The following is a 26244-nucleotide window of genomic DNA, read 5'->3' on the forward strand; positions in this document are numbered from 1 at the left end:
TTTTCTCAGTCTCGGGAAAGTTGTCATTGGTGAATCTGAGGTCGTTGAGGTACTCGCTGTCTATCTTAATTCCCATGTCATCACATACACTTAATTTCTGAAGTATTTTTTTCCAAGCACACCATGAATGACTTTGGAGATTTCGTGTCACTTTCCCTAATGCCTCTCTTAGTTGAAGTTTCTTGATTTCTTGTAAAGTTTGATGGCTGCAGTGCTGCCACCATATAATTATACCTTTTAACACCCTTATGTATGGTTCATCTACCTCCTGAGTACTTGCATGACTGCCTAAGTTTTGAGTCAAATGCTTTCTCATATTCTATGAAGGCCATGCATAGTGATCTACACCTTCACTACTTAGGGAAGGTAAGAGAAAGGGATAAACAAAGGGCGATTTTTTTGTTGTGTCCATGCCTATACAGTAAAACCCTTATAACTCGGCAGAGTATAACTCGGAATTTGATATAACTTGGCAATGCAACAAAATGTTCATTAAAGAATTAAATTTCCAATTAAAAAAAAAAAAAAAATCATGCATCTCATCATATTGCCGAGTTTTAACCACATCCTGTGCCTCACCCACATTTTCTTAGAAAGTGTATCTGCACTTGGACCACCTGATCTCACTCTCCAGCACACTGATTTATCTCGGTATGCTGGCGAGTTATCTCCACGTCCCGTGGTTTACACTTGTCAAGGCTTGTCCGTGCTATTCCTGTATTAAAGACATGTACCCTCACTCTCCCTGCTCATTCCTGAAACACCCTCATGTTGTCTGCTTGGACTACATCACTACAGCAGCCCCTTCATTTGTATGTGTTAATTTAAGCTTTTACTGCTGCTGTGTAGTGTAGTTTTCAAAATTTTGACTATATGCAATGAGGGATTTGTATAACTCGGAATATTGAATAACTTGGCAAAGCTGGGAGCCCCTATCATGCTGAGTTAAAAAGGTTTTACTGTATATGTTCATGGACTTGACACTTAAAGGGTTATTGAATACAAGGATAATGGGCACCTGGCACTGTTGAAGAGGATGCTCAAGACCTCATAATTGCAGGCAGTATAAATGAGTGGAGTTGTTACCTTGTTACCTCTCCTTTTTATCAGCCATGGAGTTTGTGAGAGTTGTGGGAGGAAATGAGGGTTATTTATAATAAGTCGACTTAAATATAAATTCAGATTTTATTAATATTTTTCTTAATATAAAATGACTAGACAACAATCCTTAGGAAGAGCAACTTGTATGTACACACACTGCAACAAAACAAATCAGTAGTTAAGACACTTTGAACATGAGAGTAAGCAAAATTTGGCTGGGCTGAAAGCTGTAACTAATGTTTTACAAGAGAATTTAAAAATACCAGTGCAATGCCAAATGTTGTCAGTAACTGGAAACTTGTGATCAACAATGAAGACTTAAGTATACCAACATTTAAGTACTAGGTATGGTCATCACTTGTAAAAAAAATAAATAAATAAATAAATAAATAAATAAATAAATAAAAAATCAACAAAGTAACTTTGACACTATACTGACAGCACCATGAGTAAATATTCTCTATTCTGTTGGTTTCAATTTGAATGTAAATCCACTCACCACCTTGAAATATATATATATATATATATATATATAGATATATATATATATATATATATATATATATATATCTATATATCTATATATATATATATATATATGTATATATATATATATATATATATATATATATACATATATATATATATATATATATATATATATATATATATATATATATATATATATATATATATATATATATATATATATATATATATATATATATATATATATATATATATATATATATATATATATATATATATATATATATAAGTGCAGTAACCCCTTTGTCATTTACTGGGGGACATGCCTATATTTATAGCATTACTGATTTTCTCGTTTCATGATACTGAAACTGAATGGACTTTAGGCATCATACATTCAAAGTGAGACTTCAGCCTTTTGTTGCTAGAGAATGTTGACAAACTTTTCTTACTGTTGTTACTACAATCATTGTTTGGTTGATTTTTCCATTTCTAGACAGCTACTCCTCAGTCTGTCTTGCAGAGATTGATATATGACCAATTGCCTGGAGGTGCATAGGCAGGACTGAATAGTAGCACACACACACACACAATGATGACCATGATCCAAAGGGTTAATTGTTTCACTTATATTTTATCTAATATTTCATTTGATTCCAGGCTCTATGTTTCTTGCACTCTTATCTTAGTATTCTCCCTGACAAGTACAAACATGATTTCACATAAGCAAAAACAGACTGAAATGAACTAGCAGCATAGAAAGTATTGTGACCAAGTGGCATCCAATCCATGCACTCTTTCATGCAATCATAAAGTACTTAAGTATTAAATAAGCAATTATAAATCATTAAATATTTTCCTTATTGGTAATTGAGTAGATTTTTTGCACACACCAAGAAGTGGACCGAGCTTTTTAGCTTTACGGGAGAGTGCTTGGGTGATGCCTTCTTGTGATCCTCTACTCAAATTTATCTTTAAACTCACTTGAATCAAGTGATATATTTGCACCGACTCTGAAATTTTCAAATTAGGGAAGTTCCACATGCCTGCAACACTCTTCCCCATTGATATACAGTTGACATCATAAAGTTCTTTAGTTGTCAAAGAATGAACTGATGTATGCCAAGGAAAATCATTTTCAAAACCTTATAATGGACAAGAGCAGCAGCCTGCCTGGGAATATTTTCACACGAGGATGTTTGGATGAAAATGTGCAAGACACTAACTGCTTCTTTGGGCGATCTTTTGCACACCATTTTTCATTATTCCATCTCAGTTATGAGCATTTCTGAGAACCTGTGGCTCCCAGATCAGTACTGTACTGACCTCTGTAATCTAGTCTTATATCAATTATTTCACTTCACATATATGGTATTATGAGTCCAATATGGTCTGGAGTCTGGCATGGCATGAACTTGATTTGTCATTCACTGGTACCGACTCGTATGTTTTGTCCCTCTCTGGCGCCAGGCTGTTTGAATATGACGTGTTTGGCAGGGAAGCATTAATTTCCCACACTCATTTATAGAGCTAGAGCCAAGTATCTTCTATTTAGGTCAGACTTGCTTCTGCATCTTATAAAAAATTATAATTTGTATAAGCAGTAAAGTTACAAAGAATTTAAGGAACTTTTCAAACGAACTTTGTGATCAAAACGAGCAGAACTTTCAGTATGAAAAATCCTCATTTTAACTTTTCAAGGTTAAGGATTAATAATTATCTATACTATCACTCCTACACATGGACCTGTTTGGGAAATGTATGAAATCAAGCATCACAAGAAGGTATCACTCACAGCCCACTGAGTGCATTCTCCCATTATCAGGATCTGAATTCAGCAGTCTAATTAAATCACAGAATTTATAAAAAAAATCATTTTTTTATCCTAATATAAGACATAATTCTTAAATGTTGAATTGTTAGTATAAAAATATTAATATAATTTTTACACAACATGCTAACAACATATTACATGCCCTGTTAATATCACTACCCAATCAATAATTCAATAAATATATACTATGAAGTTGTTTTTTGTGTAATTTACATTATTTTTTAAACTTCCCATATCACTGCACATGTACTTTTAATTATGCAATTTGTTATCAACAGTACCTTGAGATGGGCAGTTTGGGAGTTTTTATGAGAGTAACTTGGACTTGGAGTGGGCTGACACGAGGTGTGTACAGGTTAGAAGAACAGGCTGGCAAAGGGTATGGGTAACTGGCTTGAATTTCTCCGCCTTGTATCTCCATAGTGTGTTCTTGGATGACCAGTTGTGGTGCATCATTACTCTCCCTAAACAGTAAGCATACTTGAGAAAGACCTGTATCTTCATCAGAGGTTTATAAAAAGCTGGTCCAAATTATGACTTGATGGGGTGAACTGGAGAGGCATGAGGAGACTGCACAGTGTGAGGTATAAGTAATATATTACATTAACTCTTATGTTGCAGATACTTGTTACCTGTAACTCCTTGGCCTGCAAGGTCAATCAGTGACAGAGGGGCAACTGACTCTCTGATGAGACCATGAAATTTTGTCAGATGGAAATGCCACTCAGCCAAAAAGAATACTTCTAAAAGATTACCTCTGTGTAAGTGTTCAGTACTGCTGTAGCACATTTGCAATACTTGTTTATTGTTGATTAATATAAAGGTATGTCAATGTAGAGTAACAACTCTACTGCCCCTGTTAACTTTAGCCTTATCAATACTGGCTGTGATCAAATTATTTTGAGTTTATATACTTTATGTATATATTAAGTGACATAATGATTAATATGTTTCCTAGCATTCCTGCTATAATTTTTCAGTAATGAATGCTATATTTTTTCTTTCTTGCTATAGTGAAGTTTCCACTGCCTTCCTTATGGGAGTTACTGAGGCTGGAGCTGCAGGGTGGACCACATGGGAGGGGCTGCCCAGTGAGGGAGAGCCATCCATGCGGTCTGCCGGAGCTGCTGCCTCTAGCTTGTTGCTTCCAATCACAAGAGTGGAATTCACACTACCAGTCAGCATCTCAACCATTCTGTGGAAAAATAAAAGATTTAGTAACAACCATCACTTTGCCAATATCATCTCCGTTATTATCATCAAACTGAGTTTACAAAACCAGTGTAGTGACATAGGAAGAATTCCTCAATTGATCAATCACATTACCAGACGGCATCTCAATTATTCTCTGAAAAATGAACTTATTTGGCAATCATTTTCATTATTCTCATCATCACCCCTTCCAATGCATCACCAGAAATTTTCCCTCATCACTTTCTGTTCTCACTTTATGATTTGACTGTGCTGCAAAAAAAAAATCATCATTTCATTTAACGTCCATTTTCACTCTTCCTGAGTGGTTGGACGCTTTTTGGCTCTCCTCCATTCTACTCTGTCTTCTGCCTGATCTTCATCCAATCCCATCAATGCCAAGTCTTCCTGTATACACCTCCACATTTTCCTAGGCCTACCAACTGGTCTCCATCCTTGAATCTCTCCACAACTCCCAGCACTATATCCTCACCTGCTCTCTTTACATGTCCAAACCATCAGAGTCTTTCCCTTCTGAGCACTGTTTCCAGGTCCTCTACTCCACATCTGTTAGCTACATCTACACTGGACACCCTGTCTTGCCACCTGAGCCCCGCCATATACCTCAGCATTCTGCGATCACTTGGTCTCAATACCTCCATCAATTTTCTAGTTAGAGCCCATGTTTCTGCTCCATACATCACTGATCTAATACACACTTGGTACACCCCTGCTCTGCTCTTTAGAGGGATGCTACGATTCACAAGTAGACTAGCCACCTCCCTCCAATTTAACCACACTGCCGCCACTCTCGCTCTCACTGTCCTCTCCACTCCCTCCTCACAGTCCAGAACATCTCCCGAATAACAGAAATGTTCTAACTCATCCAGCTTTCCTCCATTCACCTCTAGTTCATCCCCCTCAGTTTCTTGTCCTTGCTGTCTCCTTACACAAGCTGGGCATGTAAAATTCTGCACTCTTACATTTCTGAGGCCCGAGCATCTAAGGTGGCACCACTGCCTGCAACATGTGCACAAGACTGAATTTACACCTTCTCCCTTCCCACAGCATCCACACGGATACTTTCCTGATTTAATCTTTTCTCTTGCTTCTTTTCCAGTCACCATGTACTTTGTTTTTTCCATATTAATTTTCAAACCTCTCTCCTCCATTCCTTCCTTCCATTTATTAAACTTTTCTTTCATTTCTTCTGCTGCTTTTCTTTCATTTCTTCTGCTGTCTCTGCACTTACTACCAAGTCATCTGCATACAGCAGCTGCCATGGTGCCTCTCCTCTTGCTTCCTTTTTTGGCTCCTCCATTACTATTATAAACAAGAGTGGGCTAAGGGGAGATCCCTGGTGAACCCACACTCCAATTTTGGACTCCTTTGATGTTCCCACCACTGTTTTCATTCTTGATTTTTTACCTTCATATAGTCCCATCACCAATTCAACCAATCTTTCTGGTACTTCCATTGGTACTCTGTCAATTGCTTTCTCTAGATCTACAAAAAACATGATACAATTTCCTCCTCTTCTCCATAAACCCTTCCTGAAGCCCCCTCATCGTATACAGTACCCTCTTGAGTTTTGAGCTATCCAACTTTCGAGCATTATCACCCAGTTTAAGGCTGCTTTGGCATGTACGGGTCACGTCTACTTACCATCGGCGTCACGCACGCTACCTTAAAAGATAGTATCACACTGGATGTTTTCCTCCAAACATTGAGAGAGAGAGAGAGATATATACCTACCTACCTACTACTTGTGTACTTACTGGCAACGTAAAGCCCTATTTTCGGAAATAATGGCATCTGCTTCTTTTCCAGACTTTTCCAACAGTGCTGTGAGTGAGATGAGGGCTGCAGGGGAGGGTGGCTTCTTTACTAAGTGCTTGGCATTGGGAATCGGCTGCAGGTTGGCTGGAAGTGATCCAGTGTTCACAACATTACGACTGTGGTTTATCTGTAAGAATTTGTCACCTGTAAATTTATGTTGCAGTAAGTCTTATCAAACTAAATGGGTAGCATGTTAAAGCTTGAACAATGAGCTTTAAGAATCCTAAGCAAACTTCAATTTTGAGGTCTCATATGAAACTGCCATTATAGAATCTTTAAATGGAGTTCTTAATATTACAAAATCATAAACATGTGTTGAAGAAAGCTTTATCCAAAATTCAGGAACAGCTGTATTTCAACATAAGAGGAAGAAGGGAGAAGGGAAGGGTCATGCGAGGAAGGAGGGAGAAGAGAATTCATGAGGTCAATCAAAAAGTGTGAGCAAGGAGGTGGAGGGGATTGTGGAACAGTATCCTTTTGACAACTTTGCTGGAGCCTCAGAAATATGGTGGGTAAGAACTTGCTACTCTGCGACACAGGGCAGTGTGACATCTGAGTTACCACAGTTTACCTTTCCCAGGTTTCCCCAGGTATCCAAAAAGGGAGCATGAACAGCTGAGTGAGCTGGGCATCGACTGCTTTGGGCAGGAACCAAACATGAGCCTGTAGATTCATAGTTAAGCATGCTAAACACTACACCACAGATGTGAATGAGGTGAGCTGTCTGAAAAAAGCTTTTGAGCCATGATGGGACAGAGCAGAGTTGTGAAAATGTGAGCAGGAGGTGGGGTGTGGATGTTAGAAAAGGTGTTGAATGTGGAATGGTGACACAGTGAAATGTAGCCCATTGGGTCATCTGGGCATGTCAGAATGCAGAATGGTGAGTATGAGATTGAAGAGAATGAAACTGGTTGGGGGACCACCTATTACAAGAATTGATAAGACTGAGGAGTACATTATGAAAGGTAGAATACAAGCCGGATTAATGTTGCAAAAGAAATTTCATAAGTAAGAAGAACTTACTGCCATCCCTTCTATGTGAGTTCCTGAAAGTAACAAGTTAGCATAAAAAAGTACATAGGGATTCATATGCATTTAAGTTCTTTAACTTGGGCTCCATCCACACTATCGGGCAGCATCCAACAGGCAGCCTGTGCTGAGTGTATTTCTCTTAGTTCTCAAGCAGTGTTACCAGGTGGAGCAGTTCCCAGCAGGTTCCACAGTATTGGGCACTCCTTGATAGTGTGGGCAGGCAAGCAAGGGCATTTTGATGGTTTGCTTGGGGTTTCCCCATTTATAATGTCATCTCCACTCATGCCTTCCACCCACCATCCACAGGTGTGTATTGGAAGAGGATTTGGTAACCGTGTCTGCCTGCTGAGCACTGTTCAATAATGTGGACAGGTCCTTAGGGTCTTTAATTAAAATCAGATATTACGTACAGCAATTTCCATGATCTTCCAAATATCTTTTTGGCGCTGTTTTTGAAGTGAGGAAATATGTTGAGCAGTTCTTGCAGCATCCTCCAAGACAGTCTCGAGGGGTGATGACAGTTCAGCCACCTCACTGCAGCACTCGTTTTGTTTCCTAAAACAAAAACACAGTTACTTTCCGTTTCCTGGAAATCAAAACTTGAGGCTTTGTATGCGGACATGACCATCAGTTTGTCCTGATTGCTCAGTTGCTTGCAACAATTATTGTTTATGGTTTGTCTCATTATCTTCGTATATGTGTAAATTCTTGCCTATTTGCTTTACATAACATCGTCAAGCTCTTAGTTATATATTTTAACGCAATTTAAAGTCAATGAATAATAACTGAGAAATTATGAAGATCAGGGACATTATGAGCCCTCCCAAGAAATATAGATAATGAAGAAATTTGAAAAATGAAAATATTAATTTTACTACAAATAAAAAAAAAAACTGGTGATGTGAAACTTATTTAAATGTGAGGCAGTAGTGGCAGCAGCAGCAATGGTGTAGTAATGCATGTTCTATTCCAAAAAAACTCTGGGCAAACTACAAAAATGCTGAGGAAAAAGATGGAAGGAATTTAGCTTTTTCAAGTAGAGCCATAATTATTGTGCTATGAAGATGCTACTAAAAAAAGCTGTACTAACAACAACAAAGTCAAAACGGGTTTAGATGATGCAAACTCACGGGATTAATTTGAACCTATCAACCCTGTATAAAAGATCAGATCATATTGTATATATTAGGAGGAAACCACCAATATAACAATGCCTTCAAGAAATCACATACTCTATATGCTTGAACAGGTCTTGCTGTAGCCTGTCCCTCTTCCTTAGCGCCTGCAGCAGCAACTTGCACATGTCAGTGTTGTCGTGAGCCGTGGTCCTCTGCTCCTTGTTCCGGCGACATCGCAGTACAGTTCTTCCCCAGCAGACAGACTAGAATTGGGGATTTGTTAGTACTTGCTGTTGCATAACAATATTTACTCTCAACATCAATATGTACACATCACAATAATTAAGAGGTTGTCTCTACCTGCTTTACCAAGCAATGAAGATGGAAAAATAAAAGTTGCTTTTTAGGCAGAGGAGGTAACATCCTTCAATGAAGTTTGTCACGCTACACACACACACACACACACACACACACACACACACACACACACACATTCCAAATATTCTGATCACTAACCCAGACAAAGGCAAAAGGCCAAAGATAGAACATTTATGCCTTACCTATAGTCAGACTATTTTACTGAGTCCGTTGAGGCGTTGGCTCCCATGGGTCCTTTCCTCCCCTCTGCTCTGCCACACAGTCCCAACACCTAATTTTTCCTCTCATATGTTACCTATAACTAACATATGAAAGGAAGAGCTAGGTGTTGGAACTGTGTAGAGCACACAGGAGAAAGGATCCACGAAACGCCTCAATGACTTCGTGAAATGGTTTGACTCTAGGCACAACACTGTATACAATGTACAATACACCAAAAACTGGTGTGAGCTGAGCCTCTTTCTCTATCTAGTATGGTAGATAAAGTTATTGTGGCTGTAGAAGTGTTATTGACCCGGTAGCAGCAACGGGCCAAATTTGTGGCTTTACCGTGTAGCAGCGACGGACCAAATTTTTGCCATGATATAAACCCCCCAAAATAGATGATGCATAAACTGTTGAAATGGTTTGCGTTTTTTTTTTTTTTTTTTTTTTTTTTAAACAGCAGAGGAGTCAGTTCAAGGGGATAAAAAAAAGGAAACAAATATGAAAAAAAAGCCCGCTACTCACTGCTCCTAAAAAGAGTTAGAGGAGTGGCCGAAAGATAGGTCAATTTCGGGAGGGGAGGTGTCCTGATACCCTCCTCTTGAAAGAGTTCAAGTCGTAGGCAGGAGGAAATACAGATGAAGGAAGATTGTTCCAGAGTTTACTAGCGTGAGGGATGAAAGAGTGAAGATGCTGGTTAACTCTTGCGTATGGGATTTGGACAGTAAAGGGATGAGCTTGAGTAGAAAGTCGTGTGTGGCAAGGCTGCGGGAGGGGCAGAAATGTAAAGATCATGGTTAGCGGGAGTTTGAAGGCTCTGGTACCTTTTGTGAGCTGCCTCTATATCTTTGACAGCATGAGAACAAGCGTGATTAAACCAAGGCTTTTTAGCATGAGGAGTAAAGAAAGAACGTGGAATGTATGCTTCCATTCCAGAGACAATCACCTCTGTGATGTGCTGGGCACACACAGAGGGGGGTCTATCCTGGAAGCAGTAATCATTCCACGGGAAATCCGTAAAGTACATCTTCAGGTCGTCCCACCGAGCTGAAGCAAAATGACAGAAACATCGCCTCTTTGGTGGGTCCAGAGGGTGTACAGGAGCGATAGGACAGGATACAGAAATAAGGTTGTGATCGGTGGAGCCCAACGGAGACAACAGTTTGACAGAGTAAGCAGAAGGGTTAGAGGTAAGGCAGAGATCTAGTATGTTGGGCCGGTCTTCAAGACGGTCGGGAATACGTGTAGGGTGCTGAACCAACTGCTCTAGGTCATTGAGGAGACCAAAGTTGTAGGCTTGTTCACCAGGCTGGTAAGTGAAAGAGCATGAAAGCCAAAGCTGGTGGTGAACACTGAAATCTCCCAAGATGGAGATTTCAGCGAAGGGAGAGTGGGTCAAGATGTGCTCCACTTTAGAGTTCAAGTAGTCAAAGAATTTTACATAGTTAGTAGAGTTAGATGAGAGATAAACAGCACAGATGTATTTAGTAATAGAATGACAATGAAGTCTTAGACAGATGGTGGAAAATTCTGAAGAGTCAATGAGGTCGTGGGCACGAGAACAAGTGATGTCGTTGCGCACGTAGGCGCAACATCCAGCCTTGGATTGAAATTTAGGATAGAGATAGTAGGAGGGAACAGAGTAGAGATTGCTGTCAGTAGCCTCAGAAACCTGTGTTTCGGTGAGCTTTAGAGGAGGGGAGATGGTGTTCCACAGAATGGAAATTAGAACGAAGACCACGAATGTTGCAGAAAAAAAAAAAAAAATCTCATTTTTCTCGCTTAAGGGAAGTAAAGCATTATAAATGGAGAAAGAGCACTTTGCCAGGAATATAAAGAACTAAAACCATATTCTTACATATTCTCTAAGGTGTCGTTGGATCTTGCCCGAGCAAATGGTGAGCACTGGAGCTCCAAAATGCGGGTGTTGAGGGCTGTGAGGGAGCCCTCCAGCTGCTGCACACGCTCCACCACGGCGTGTACCTGCCGGAGGGTGATCTCCCCCATGTCTCGCCAGCCACTGTATAGCTTTTCAGATGCTGTGGAAAATTTATCAGAATGTAAAATATTCACTCATAAATATAAGTTAACAAATTCTTATGAGCTTTGAAATCATTACAAAGTGAAATCATGGTAAAGGTGAAGTTGGGGGCATGTGCTAAGCTGTGCATGGCCTCGGTGCTCATCTTGAGCAAGTTCCCTCCAGCAGGGACACAGGCAGGTGGGCTTCCCCAGGTAAACATTTATCAAGCAGCCCAAGAGGGAGGATGAACAGCTGGGGGGGCTTGAAATTTATGTCACTAAAAGCTGGTAATCAAAGCCAGGTCTTTAGAATGAGGTCTGGGCAGCACACTGACTGAGCTACTGATGAGCTGAAAGGTTACTGTGCCAGAGGCCACTTGTGTGACCCCACTTACTCATGGTGGGTGCCAAAGCTTTTAAATGATTCACAAGGGCACACCATATGTGCTTTTAATTCATCTGGACGGGCACACCGTAAGAACTCTTCTGGACGGATTAAGAGCATTGCCACCTACCACGAGTGAGAGGGGTCACCTTTCCTTCATGTCCACAGAGGAGCCAGGGTGTCAAGTTAAGTGTTAACAGAAGTGGCCCCTGGCACCATGACCTGTTAGCTCATCAGTGGCTCAGTTAATATACTGCCCTGATTTCATTCTGAAGTCCTGGGTTTGATTTCCAGAACTCACTGTCGCTAATTTCAAGGTTTTTCAGTGGTATTAAAGTTTCTTTGATGCTGGGTGGGGCTGTGTGGTGATTGCCTCAGGCCTGCAACAAAGCCAGGCCCATTGATTAGTAGTTACATGTTCTAACCATTACACAACAAAATAGTTATTAATTCACCAGACATGAGACTTAAGAATGTCTCCATAATCCATCATAATTTGCCTTTATTTGACTCCTCAGTAGAGGAGGGAGTAGAGATAATTGATGATGGATATAATTTTGATGAGTGAAGGAGTACTAAAATAAAAAATGCTGAGAGGTGAGGTTGCAGTCAGGAATGAATGAAATGAGTGAAAATAATGTGTAGTTGGGATTCGTACTAGGAGAAATTCATCCTCCACAAATAATGAAAAAGCAATCAAGGTTACTTACTCAGCCTTCCAGATGATGCCTGTTCATCATAAAAGTCAAGATCAGTGTTCAGAGCTTCCATGAAGAGGTGATGGCGGGCTTGCAGCTTTGCTATGTCACTCAGCATTCTCTGGCCCGTCTTTGTGAGCTGTGCATGACCAGCCATCAAGTGGAGCCTTGAAGAAAAGAAAATCATCTTCACCCTTGCAAGTAAGTACATGAAAGCCCATCAATGCTTCATGAAGGTTAGGGAAACCTACTGATAACGAGGAATTTCTTCCAGTAAAAAATGAGGTAAGGCTTGTTGCTACACTATTACAACTTTACAAGAGGGTCAAATCAATAAAACAACACTTGAGAGACCCAGTTATCAAGTTAAATAATCAAATGGGTTATGTATATGAACCTTGATGCAGGAAAACAAGCTGGCTTTCTTAGTGGATACTCAACAACAGATCACATACATGGCATTAACCAAGTTGTTGAAAACCCAACAGCACAATACAATACACCACCATGTACAGCTTTTCTGAATTATGAGAGAGCATAATGGAAACTGTTTTCATGTTTAAATTAAAAATATTACTGCCATAATACATTAATATAGTGACATATGTAGTACTTTGGGGTGACAAAGTTATTTTCTGATAACATGAATGCATTCCAACCTTTGCTATAATTGAAGTATCAAAGCTAAGCAATTAGTTCACGAAGCTGCTTACACTTCCCATTCCCAGGTGTGATATACGAAGAAACTTTATAATGAACGACTTATTTTCAAAGGAAAGTTATAACTTACCCTCAACAGCAGAGTCCCACCCATGAGATGAAGAGTTGTTGATGGCAGTGATAGACAGTGTAAAATAAAAAAACATTCTCATTACTAACATTGACACTTTCTGGGCCTGCATCAGGAGAGCAAGGAGTCGTGCCTCTCTGTGAAGGAAGAAGATGGCGTGCGCCCACATCCTGCGCTGGGTCTGGTAGTCCACGGTGGTGCGCGGCTCCCGCAGCATTGCCTCCACCAGCGGAGGAAAGTGAGGAGGCACTTGTGGCCGAGTCATCCCTTCAGCAAAGATGTACAACAACCACTCGTCTTCGTCCTGCCGGGCAGAATATCATAAAAATATTATTCAGCATTTAAGCCACATTTTGAAAAAATGTCTTTAAATGTAAGACTTCATTAAAGAATTTTGTAACAGTAAATTAGATTTAAAAATTATTAAGATAAATGGATAAATTAGAAGGGAAGGGCAGGAGAGGGAGTGGGAGCTATAGAGGTATAAAGTCTCCTGAGTATACCGGAAAGGTATATGGAAAAGTCATAATAGAGAGGGTGCAAAGACTTACAGAAGAGAAAATCAGTGAAGAACAAGGAGGCTTCAGGAAAGGAAGGGGATGTGTGGATCAGATATTTGCCTTCAGGATGGTAGTAGAAAAATAATAGCAAAAGGAAAGAAACTATCGCTGCCTTCATGGATTTGGAAAATGCTTATGACAAGAGTCGATTGGCTGGCATTGTGGGATGTTTTAAAGATTTATGGTGTGGGAGGAAAACTGCTTAGTGCAATAAAGTCTTTCTATGAGGATGCATCTGAAACAAGTGAACATTTTTAGATAAAAGTGGGGTGTGTCAAGTCACCATGGTTATTCAATATTTATATGGATGGTGTTATGAGAGAAATGAAGAGCGAAGTTGGGAAAGTTGGTGTAAAAATGTACGCTGAGGGAAGGAAGTGGGTGTTGAATTCAATCTTATTTGCTGATGACACAGTGCTCATTGCAGAAAATTAAAGTGACACAAAATTTGGTCAGTGTTTCTGAAAGTGTATGTAAAAGGACAAAGCTAAAAGTAAATGTCAACAAAAGTAAAGTGATGATTTGTGAGCGAAGTAGAAGTGAGGTTGTAGATTTTGTATGCCCATATAGAGTAGGAATTGAATGTGAAAAGAATGCAAAATAATTTTGAATGGTGAAGAAATGGAGGAGGTTAATGAGTTTAAGTACCTTGGATCAGTTATGTGTAAGCATGATGGTATGGAGGGAGAGACAAGAGAAAGGGCATTGCAAGGAAGAAGGGTGGTAGGGTCTTTGGGAAGTATCATGAATGGCAGAAGTGTGAGCCTGGAGGTAAAGAGGAATTTGAGAAATACAACAATAGCACCAACCCTCACATATGCAAGTGAAACGTGGGTCTGGAATGAAAGTCAGAGGTCTGGAGTGCAGGCAGTGGAAATGAGTTATTTGAGGAGTGCTTGTGGTGTGAGTAGAATGGATGGAATGAGTAATGAAAGTGTGTATGAGTGTTTTGGAATGTGTCACGTGGGTGAAGGGAGTGGTGTGGAGTGGTGGAAGAAGTGAAGCGACAGACTTTAAAGTGGCTTGGCCACATGGAGCAAATGGAGGAGAGTAAGATGACCAGAAGGGTGTATGTGAATGAGATAGAGGGAGGGAATGTTAGAGGACGACCTCCAGTGAAATGGAGAGATAGGGTGCAAGAGTACGTTAGGGAGAGGGGTGAAAGATCCTTGAGAAACTTTGAGCAGGCAAGGAGGAAGTGTCTGGATAGAGAAAGATGGAAACTCTTCTGCCGTGCTCCTAGGAGCAGGCGTCAATGAGATGATAATGATGATGATAAATTAGAGTGCTGCACATCAAATTGTTGTGACTAAATAAACTGATAAAATGTTGAAGGATTTTACCTTCATGATGAGATCACCAAGACTATGGCTCAGTCCACACCATCAAGCACTTTTGCTATAAAAAAAAAAAAAAAAAAAAAAAAAAAAGGTCTTAATGGTGGGGCCCAACACTGAATGGCTGGCCGTGTGGGGTCAGGTGGCTGGCCTCGAGGTAAGAGTGGCCGCTGGTCATCGATGGCCACACCGCTGTCTTGGGCCACCCACTTCTGCACCTCGGACAGGGAAGTGGCCTCGGTCACCTCATATTCCAGCAGGCAACACAGGTCAACAACAAACACTTTAATCATCTGAAATAGAAATGTAAGAAAATAAAATTACTAGACAATAATGAAGTTTTAACGCTTTCCATCAGTGACACAGATGTCGGCGTCACAGTATGGAAAGGGTCAAGAGGAAATGGAAGAGGATTAAGAGGTTTAGAAGAGGACTAACGATGATGCCATCGAGACTGACATCATCGGCGTCGCCAGAGTGAAGGGGTTAATGTACTTGACCCACAGGTGGTTTTCAAGCTGAGCCATGTGAGTTCCTCCAGCATGCCACTTACATACTCTGGACTCTCACACGCCATGAAAGCAAGCATCTACCAGCACTCCTCCACACACTGCCCTGCACACTGGACAGTACAACCAGGCTGATAAGTGGTAAAGTGCATGTCAAATGTATCCACCTGTGCCCCTCCACTCATGAAGCCAACAAAAGACAGTGGGTGTAGTAAAGAGCTATAAAATGATCTGGATGAATTGCATAGCTGATGTAAAGCTTGGAAAATGGATTTTAATGCTAAGACATGACAAAATTTATAAATGGGAAGGAGTGAGGAAAGATCAAGATGGGAGTAAACTATAGCGGGAGAGACCCTTCACAAAGCAGATGAAAAAAACCTGAGTGATAGTACAAAATCACCTTTACCCACAGCAGCAGATAAACAAGACACCTGGAGAATGTTTCAGGTTGTTGACTTATTAACCTGAGAAAAGCGATCCCAGGATTGGAGAGAGCCATTGTCAGGCGACTGGTTGACCAAAAAATCGAGTGTCTCAGAATTGGAAAAACAGTACCCCAGCGCCTTTGGAATATTGGAGCGCATAGGACAGTGAAAACCAAAACGTTCTAAACCTATTTGTATGGCTGTGGCAGTGGTCAATAAATGGGATTTAGCCAAGCGCTGGCAACCCCTGGGACGTGTGAGGGGGGACAACGCGCGGCGAGGCAAGGCGATGGGCGTGGCGTAAATGACCGTAACTGCGTACATATTTGTAACTACTAATATACACCTCATCTATATCTTACTTTTTTTAGTTTATCAATAATTTATAAATAAGACGGTGCTACGAGACGAGGCAAGACGATTGACGTGGGCGAAATGAAAGACGTGGGGATAGTGGGTAGTCCTACTGAGTGTTGCCATATATTGCATGATCCAGTCCAATTTTCAGCCACCTAGACCTACTGGCGCAGTTTCTGTACGCATTCAAAAATTGTACTCAACTGAGGCTTGTCGCCTCTCCTCGGGCAAGCCTCAATTGAGGTCTGTCGCCATTCTCGGGTTAAAAGGGCATTCAGCTACAAGGGTGCATTCTCATGAGCTTGGTTTAATTTTTGTTGCCATCCTTGTTCTTTTTTCAACTTCCGTATGTGTTTTTCCGGCGAGGTGACTACACCTTGGCTACATATTCTAGTCTTCATCTTCTTATACATGTTATCAACAGTCTTAGCAAGAAGATCAAGACTAGAATATGTAACTCTCTAACTATACATACTGAAGATAAAAAAGTACAAAGAAGGCAACAAAATTAAACCAACTCATGAATACATTAGATGAGTGCACAAACTTGAGCAGCCTAGATTGGAAAAAAAGGGGAGAGAGAAGTAACCTAATGACTTAGTGACATGGCATTCAAACCCACATAGGGCCTGGAGCAAGCAGACAAAATAGACTTCTTGGTAGGGGATAGTGAAAGAACGACGGGACATGAAGGAACGAGGAAAAGAAAATGCAGATGTAAAGACATTCGCCTTCCCCAATGGAGTTACTGATACTCGGAATAGTCTGGCAACAGAGATAATTAGAGTTAAGAACTTCCACTAATTCAAAGCAAAGGTGAATGAAAACAGACATGGAATGGACGACATGAGCTAAGATAAAATCCTGCATACTACAAGGAGAATAAACACACAGACAAAGGCCAATAAACAGAAAATTAGGCACAAACAAACAGACAAACATATAGACCTGAATGGTGGTGAAACAAGCCGCACCACCCTTCCGGATAGAAAAAAACAAAACAAAAAACATGTCACTACTTCACTTGGGTATTTACCTTTTTGTTGAGAATTTCATTGATCATGGAGAAGGCCACCACCTGCTTGCTACCCCCCTCCCCCTGCACCTGGCCCCTCACCGCTGGCTCCCACTCCAGCATCACCCTCAGCCACTCTTCCAGCCGTAATCTGAAGAGGTGGCGGAAAAAAGGAAACTCTCCGTCAGCTAAATCTAACCAAGGAGAACAGTAAAATGTGGAAGCTGTAGATGGTGTAATACATATATACACTCATCTGTTAATTTTTGTAGGGGTTTGGGTTCCTGAGACAGAGACACACACACACACATACACACACACACATATTAACCTGAATGGCGATGAAATATGGGACTCTGGAAACATGTGAGCTGAAAACTGCACCTCACCGTTCCGACCCTCGTACACACACACGTGATTGGACTGCTTCGTTCGGACTCTCTTCATCCTGTAAATCAAAAGAAGTTATTTAAACATTATACTTATTGATCAGTAATAGAGACTTTTACCAAGTCAGTAACAGTGCCACAAACTAAGCACTGTATTCATCCATCACAAAACCCTCTCTTGGTCACAACTTCACCAAAAGGAAAGGTCTGGAGTTGCCTTTTGAAGATTTTAGGGCAAGGAAGAATATGAGAGTAGAATGAAAGACACAACTGCGGGTGAGGAGAAACTAAAAGGTGGGAGTGATAACCTAGCCATGATGGGGGACTTCAACTGCAAAGAGGTGTGTTGGGAGGAGTGGACATCAGAGGGCAAGATAACACATTAACACAATGGATCAGGGAAAACACAAGATTTCAAGGGAGTGACAAACCAGCAAGGCTGGATCTAAAGCGGTGTCACAATGGGCACAACCAGCAACTCCAACTTTACTGGGTGTGCTTCACACACAACTAATGTCGGTTGTTTGTATCCAAATCATAAATAAACCAGTCACGCTGTATTGACATGGTGCCAGCTGGAAAAGTAAGGGCTGGTGCAGCTTGTGCTGTTGATCCCTTGGACATGACGTATTTTGGAACATAACGTCGCCCCTTCCACCAAATAATTTGTTAAAGCGAGAGTTTGCTATTTGAGATTATTTTCTGAGTGGTTTGACAATCACAACATTTTTGTGAATTTCCATCCCTAATACACTCAAAAGTAGAGTTCACTGTGCTTGAGAAAAACGTCACTTACCATTCCACAGGAGTCATGTTTGGCAAGAATGGCCTGACACCCGTGATGATTTCATGCGTGACGAGGCCCAGGCTCCAGTAGTCCACGGTGCAGGTGTAGCGCTTGCTGAGGAACAGCTCTGGGGCCAGGTACTGCAGGGTGCCCACGAAGGATGTGCAAACGCTGCTATGGTCTAGTTCTTTGGCATACCCAAGATCAATGAGTTTATACACAATCTGTAAAAAGTAAGAAAACATAGGTCATAAATATCTTAAAAAAACACATCAATGAAATGAAAATAAAAATCCTCAGATTAATTCCCTACTCTGAGCACAAACATTCATGGAATAAAAACAAGCCTCAAAATTCCAAAGCATGCAGTGAAAATTTACTACAATAGGATGTGGCAACCATACTGCTTATCTTTTATCTTTCATTTCATCCTGTCTATTCTACCATAAAAAAAAACAATAGGGATATTTGCTAGTATGTGACACGGAGTAAATCAGAATTCATCTCAAAAACTAACCTTTCCATCAACATCCTGAAGAACTATATTTTCCGGCTTCAGATCCCTGTGGATGATCCTCATGGAGTGTAGGTACGCCACCGCCTCGGTCATGTCCCTGATGCACGCCCTCACCGCAGCTTCACGGAGCCCGCAGCAGTTTTCAGGCTTGTTCAGAACCTAAAGAGTAAATAAAAACAAATCATATGAGGGACTTATGTTTATGGGGCAGCCAAACCAGTTAAGGCGGTCTTCTGTTTTTGGCGGCATCTGGTGGCTGAGTATTTGCCGAATTGTGTGGTGAAGTAAGTTAGGGAAAGAGCGACCTTAAAACGGGTAATTCGTAGGCTTAAAGCTGCAGGATTTTTCTGTCAAACTCCGCCACCGAGGGGCTGTGTGCAGCGTCTGGCGGTCGCTTTAAAACAATTTGCTCAAAACTATAAAAATGGCAGGTCACTCCTTCACACCATTTGCCTCACATGGAAATGTTGATCAATTAACAATAAAAAAATCCAGACTAAATTCAAACATTCCAGACAAATCTTCTTCCTCACCTTCCAACTGTTCCCCTCGAGTCTAAGCTGGAGTCATTAGGGGGTTGAGGCTTGAGGCGTTCATGACCAGACATCATTCCTAACAGTGGTGGGAACCACTAACTTGAAAAGTTACCTTCGCTAACTGGTAATCCAATAAGTAAAAAGCTAAACCGCTTAACTGATAAAGAAATTAGTGGAAGCTAACGCTAACCGCTAACTTTTTTTAGTATGGATTTAGCTTCGGTTTAGTATTTTGGCTCTAAGACCCTTAAAAACAGACCTAGTGACCTGAAATTTCAATATGTTGTAGCTTAGACATAGAGCTTTCCAGAACGGTATAGCATGTCAAAATCAGATGATGATCAAACTGGGTGGCATGCGCTGGGTGTGTCCTCTTGACATGTGACTTCAAGTTGTAAAGGCTCGACGTCTGTCCGTTAATGATGGTCCTCTTGGGGTGGCACAAGACGCTCCTGAAGTGCAAGACATTGGCGTTCGTCATATCTCTTGATTTAAGGACAAAGTACTTCTTCTGGTGGGACCATGGGTTCTGGAACTTCTGGGACTCCTGACCATCAGCTTGAGTGTCCTCCGCCTCACCCACAGCTGCTGCCGGCTCCTTAACAGGGTCAGCATCTCTTTCGGGTTACTTTCCATGATATCGATAACGATAAACAAGGCGACAATAATGAACGCGATGACTACACGGTGACAACGCTGCAGCAGAACTGAACAAAGAGCCCAACAAGCAACAACAAGAAGAGAATGAAGCCTCCAGTTTATCCTAAATCCGTATATTTTACCCAAGATTTCCAGAAGATTTATGCATTTTTTACTTTTTTCCATAACTGACGCTTATTTTAAGTATTTTAAGTTTACTTCTTGTTAGGTGGAAAATATCGAATTATTGTTATTAAATCCTGAGTTCAAAGAGTTGGAAATGGAAGATGCATTACCCTTAAATACCCAAGTTTCCCTCCCTAATAATTGTCCAATTGCCCTACTTTAAGATGTAATTTACCCAAAAGTGGAAGCCCTGGAATTATTGCGCCATGTGGCTCAACTGGTTCTGTGTCTGCCCACAACGGACGAGAACAAACCTGTATGAATTTTTGGCGGACTCAAGTTAGTGGAGGAACTTCATTCAGCGGAAGCTAATTTGTCCGCTAGCTATTTCCAAAGTTAGCGAAAACGCTAAACAACTAACGAGAAATTTAACTTTGTTAATTAGCAGTTAGCGGAACTGTGCCCACCACTGATTCGTAACGTCACACATCGGCAAGGAGGTTCAAAAGTTGGGTTATCCCTTCCAAGGCTTCATGCTCTAGCCCACTCAACTGCCAAGCCCCACAAGTACTCCACCTGTTATGCTCTGTTACTTCATGATGGGAGAGGTGTTATCAGTCTTGTGGAGGGAGATGAAGCTAAAGAATGGAGGTTATTGATTACACCAACACTAATTCTCAAAAGTAACCCAATCTTTTTAACTTAATCATGTTTCTTCTTTTGTCTAGTCTCCAAGATAATTTAAAGGATACTACAGTAAAGTCATGAATCTTGATCAATCTCATCTCAATATTTCACATCTCGATTGCACCATCAAGAACCCACGATTCACATATCTCAATCAAATTACATGAATCTTGATCGCTGATTTTTTCGATTGCTCTCCCACCTTTTGAAAAAGAAGAGATGGAAGAAAAGAAAGAAGTCTTATACAACATGTGGAAAATAAGAATTAGCAAATTGAAAAGCCTAAACCCATAATAAACACAGCTGACGGGTGGCTGTTGCTGCTGCTGATGAGTGTCGGTGGCATAGCCTTTGTATCAGCACCACCTAAACGGTATTTTTATTAGGGGTTGTATTTGCAAATAGGTAAATACAAGCCCTAATAAAAATACCATTTAGGTGGTGCCGATACAAAGGCTATGCCATTGTCATCATCATCAACAACAGCAGCCACCATCAACTGTTTAAACCAACATGTGGTCAAGGTTGTTTACATACTGCACTTGGCTACCTGGATCCCATTCACCATGTTTCCTGTGGCCAATGGAAAGACCCAGGGGGTGGGTAAGAGCGAGAATGGGAGTCAAGGACCACAACAAGGTGTGAAAAAATCCGGGAAGTGAGAAATGCAATTATCGTAAGGGCAAGTTAACGTAGTTGATATAGGTTAGTTGGCAAGGCTTTGGTCCCAATTGCATTTTTCCCCATAAGTTAACTTCACATCTCGATATTTCGAATCTCGATCAGTATTTTCGGTCCCAATTATGATTGAGATTCGAAATTCTACTGTACAGAGATGGTGGAAAACAAAGAAATCATAAACTAATGGCATAAATGATGTAAGTTTTCAAATTCTTTCATCCTTTTCATTGGTGAACTCTGGAACATTCTTCCTTCATCTGTATTTCCTCATGCCTATGACATGAACTCTTTCAAAAGGAATGTATTGAGACACCTCTCCTTCTGAAATTGACCTCTCTTTTTGCAACTCTTCTGAACTCATTTTTACAGGGCCAGTATTTGGCAGGCTTTTTTTTATTCATTATTACTTTTTTGCCCTTCAGCTGCTTCCTTTGCTGTAAAAAAAATTCCTACACATTTAAAAAATAAAAACAATTAAGCAGGCTCCATTACTGAAACTGCTCCAGCTTATCAATTTCTCTTCACAGATATTCTTGAAAGGAAGGTCAAGATATCTGCAGAACTTGAGTAATTATAATCAGAATTTCTCTACTCTCTAATTTGGAGGTGTTTATTTGAGTTTTATGGCCAAGACCTTAGTTTGTACTAAACAAAGGAATAGGAAATAAATTTTATCATATACCGTCCTTCAATTACATAGCAGATAGATCTTCCTATGATACAAGAGGTAGTCCTGATACTGAAAGATGAACATTTTTCTATCACCTCAGTCAAGGATCTAAGTTTTTTGTGATGACTGGCAACTAAACACAAGCAAGTAGTGGGCTTTTTTTTCTACACTTTTTTTTGTTGCCCTTGAGCTGTCTCCTTTCTTATAAAAAATAAAAAATAAAAAATAAAAATAAAATGTAATCTCGACAGGGAAGTGTCTGAAGTATCCAGACAGAACGAGGCAGTACCTTCCTCAGGTCTCCCCCGCTGCAGTACTCCATGCACAACATAGGAAGGTCTCCCGGGGGTCCCATTAACTCTGGCGGAACTTGGAAACACTTGACGACGGCCGAGTGACTCAGTCTGTTCATGATCTCCACCTCCTTCTCCCAGCGCTCAACATGCTTGGGAGTGAGGATATTTTCTGTACCCGTGCCTGGTGTGCCCCAACGACACTTCTTCAGGGCTGAAAATGAAGAGAGCAATTTAGTATCTTAACCTGGTAGCAGTGACAGGCCAAATTTGTGGCTTTCCTGCGTACCAGTGACGGGCCAGATTTTTGCCTTTACATAATCCCCTAAAATAGAGGATGCATAAACAGATCACAAATGTGTTGATATATATTATATAATGATTTGCGTGAGTGATGATTTTTTTCTCATTAATTCGCCTAGAGGGGCCCTTAAGAAACATGATCCCCGCAGCTACTGGGTTAACTCAGGGCTTCCTTTAGCACTCATCAGCTTTATATAACCTCTGAGCCATAAAATTCACAGGCCTCAACTCACCTATTGTTTCCCCGGTATCGTTGTGACGCCATAACATGACTGTGCCAAACCCTCCCGTCCCAAGCACTTTGTCCTTCAGCCACGGGTAGGTGACGGGCCTCTCTTGCTTCTCCTCTGTCGCCATGATACTGGAAAGTGATCAGCTTTGTCAATGGTAACATACAATCTCCACTGGCCCACTTATCCAATGTCTAAACTTCTACGTTAGACCTAAAAGTTAATGTCTATGGCAGGTGAAAAGAATAATATATTACAAAATTCTACTGCAACACTAAGAACATATTTTGATTAGTTACTATAATTTTACTGTAGCTGAAAAAGAAGCAGACTCAGTTGAAAGGGTAGGTTAGGTATGTATGCATGTTAGGTAGGTAATATGTATGTAATATTATCCTTGGAAGCCTGCTTTCAGTCACCTTTGTATCAGGTTGATGAAAGGACAGCAAGAAGATCAAACTGCTAGGTTTTCCTATTCTGACTTTGTTTCACATGGAAGTAAGACAAAGTGAGAGATGTTTTCTTCTATGTTATATACTTTTTCAGATCTTATTTGAAATGTTCTGATAAAAAAAATGTTGCTCTTTCTCAATAGCTTTGTAGATAAGCCAAGTGGAGGCATGTCCTCTCTTGAGCTGCAGACAGAGGAACAGACGGGCACGGTGCTGCCATTTTTCTATCAGTGGAGGCAGCTCAATGTGAGTCACTATTATGTACTCTTTGCTTTGGGGTACATCTTTTTACCCCAATGTAAGCAAAATGTATTTTTACCCAAGGGAGCATGAAATGTCGTTTTACCCCAATGACACCCCACTTCACCAATGTTCAATGGGAAAAAAGATGTCTTTTACCCTAATGGTAACCCACTGTACAACAATGTTCAATGGGAGGGAAATACGTCTTTTAAGCTCAATAACATTCCTCTGAGCCACAATGTGTATAGATGTTCATTAGCCCCAATAACATTCCTCTGAGCCACAATGTGTATAGATGTTCATTAGCCCCAATAACATTCCTCTGAGCCACAATGTATATAGATGTTCATTAGCCCCAATAACATTCCTGTGCCACAATGTATATAATGTTTATTAACCCCAATAACATTCTACTGTACCCCCATGTAGATGTAATTTTGTCCCAGTTCACAATCAGGGATCATTGGCGTAAAAAGATGTGTCAGGGTCATTGGGGTAGCACTGGGGTAAAACGACATCTACCGAACCATTTACCGTTGATGAGGTTTCAGGCCCCGCTCCACTGCTAGGCAGTGCTCTGCGAGGGCCGTCAACAATTACGATGTTAACTTTGATAATTATCCTCGATGCACTTAATTCAAAACGTCGTAGTGAGTGAGTCTTGATTACTTTCATGAATAGCCTACTGATGTCCTTTAATAAACTTGGCATCATCATAGTCACTTGGCCGTGTTTGGATTCGCACTAAATTATTTCCAACTTGCTGAACATTTAACACACAACTTGTTTTTGAGTATAAACACTGATTAATAACCATGATTGGTTATGTTATGAATTCTCTCAATTTCAGTCTGAAGTACTACACAACACTGGTCATTCGCTGAGTGGTAGATTTCAGGCTTCTTGTACCTCACACAATTTATGCATTTCTTCTCAGCCATGGCGCACTCCTATGATTTATGATCGCCAGTGCATTTGAAACATTTTGGGGCTTCTCCTTTGGTCTTGGCAGTACAGTAGGACTCAAGATGGCCATATCTCTGACAATTGTAACATATAACTGCATGGTATCTGTCTCTCACAGTGTATATTTCCCATTCTAATTTCAACTTGTCACTATTCTTGTAAATCAGCTCTCTCACAGTTGGGTTACACCTCAAAATGTACTGCATCGTGCCACCAGCTGCAGGCTTACTAAAAATCAGCTCAATCTTATTCTGAACATCCTGAATTGTGCATAAGAACTCATTGTAGTCCAAAATGGTCTCCTTTATTTTTCCTTGGTCTCCTCTTTATGAATATTGCATATCATGAACTTTGGTTTCATCTTTCCAACACTCTTGGTACTAATTTGCTCAACAAACTCCAATTTTTGAGCGGCCTCATCCTTCTGTTCTCATTATCAAAGTTCATGACAATATTACCTCCATTTGTAAATCTTGAAACAGTTATTTGAATGCCATTCATTGCCTGGGAGACTTCATCGTTCATAGGGTACATGTACCAATGGAGATGTATCGACCTATAGAGACACACTTCAAACAAAAAAACTTAAACTGTGGATGAAGAGACGGATGCATGTTTGTTGTGGCAAAAAAATATTTTAACTATCACCTATTAATGTTATATAGTACAGTAATAGAAGGCCCAATAGAGTAATAGAAGGGCCACTAACACACACACCAACACAGTAATGAAGGGCCACTAACACACACACCAACACAGTAATGAAGGGCCACTAACACACACACCAACGCAGTGACTGATAGGCCATTAACACAGTAAGACGGGCCATTATTAACCTCCATCACACTTTCAGGACTCTCATTAATTGCCCGCCACACCTCGCAGGACTCACCCTGAGGTCCTAAGAGCAGGAGTAGGACATGCAGCAGCCGCGGCCGCAGGACTCCCTCTTCCTCTTCCTCTTGTTTTGGGTCGACTGTCTCTTGTTTCAGGGATTCCCTTGATCTTGATCTTGATCTTGATGTCACAGGTGGCTTGGGATTTCTCCCCAGCCAGGGCCTAGATCCAAGAAGCGTTAGCGATCTCGTTAACCGAGATACCGATGTCGGTAAGCAGCCTTCTCTTTGGATCCGGGCCCAAGCCTTTGTATCGGCAGCTCCTGCGAAAAGAAAACAAAACATGCGGAAAGTCTATGTTCTTCTCGGGGCAAGATATCACTCCCTACATCTTACACGTTACATGCCCTCTTTCACTGCCTCAATCACTCGTCCACTCGTCTCTCCACTCAGCCCCAGCAGCAGCACCATCCACTCCATTCCAGTCCTCCCGTTCACTCCTCGTCCCATCTCACTCACGAAACACATTCATCATTTTCGTTCTCTCCCTGTCATTCAGGGGCTGAGGAACCTCGATCCCATATCACAATAGGCTGAAACAT

The 26244-nt window shown here is 40.8% G+C and overlaps 1 pseudogene; it reads right to left on the reverse strand.

Moving 5' to 3' along the window:
* Nucleotides 1-1877: 1877 nt before the first annotated feature.
* Nucleotides 1878-26244, reverse strand: LOC126993169 (inhibitor of nuclear factor kappa-B kinase subunit alpha-like; annotated as a pseudogene).

The sequence above is a fragment of the Eriocheir sinensis genome, unplaced genomic scaffold (assembly GCF_024679095.1).
Source record: "Eriocheir sinensis breed Jianghai 21 unplaced genomic scaffold, ASM2467909v1 Scaffold574, whole genome shotgun sequence".
Lineage (NCBI taxonomy): Eukaryota > Metazoa > Arthropoda > Malacostraca > Decapoda > Varunidae > Eriocheir > Eriocheir sinensis.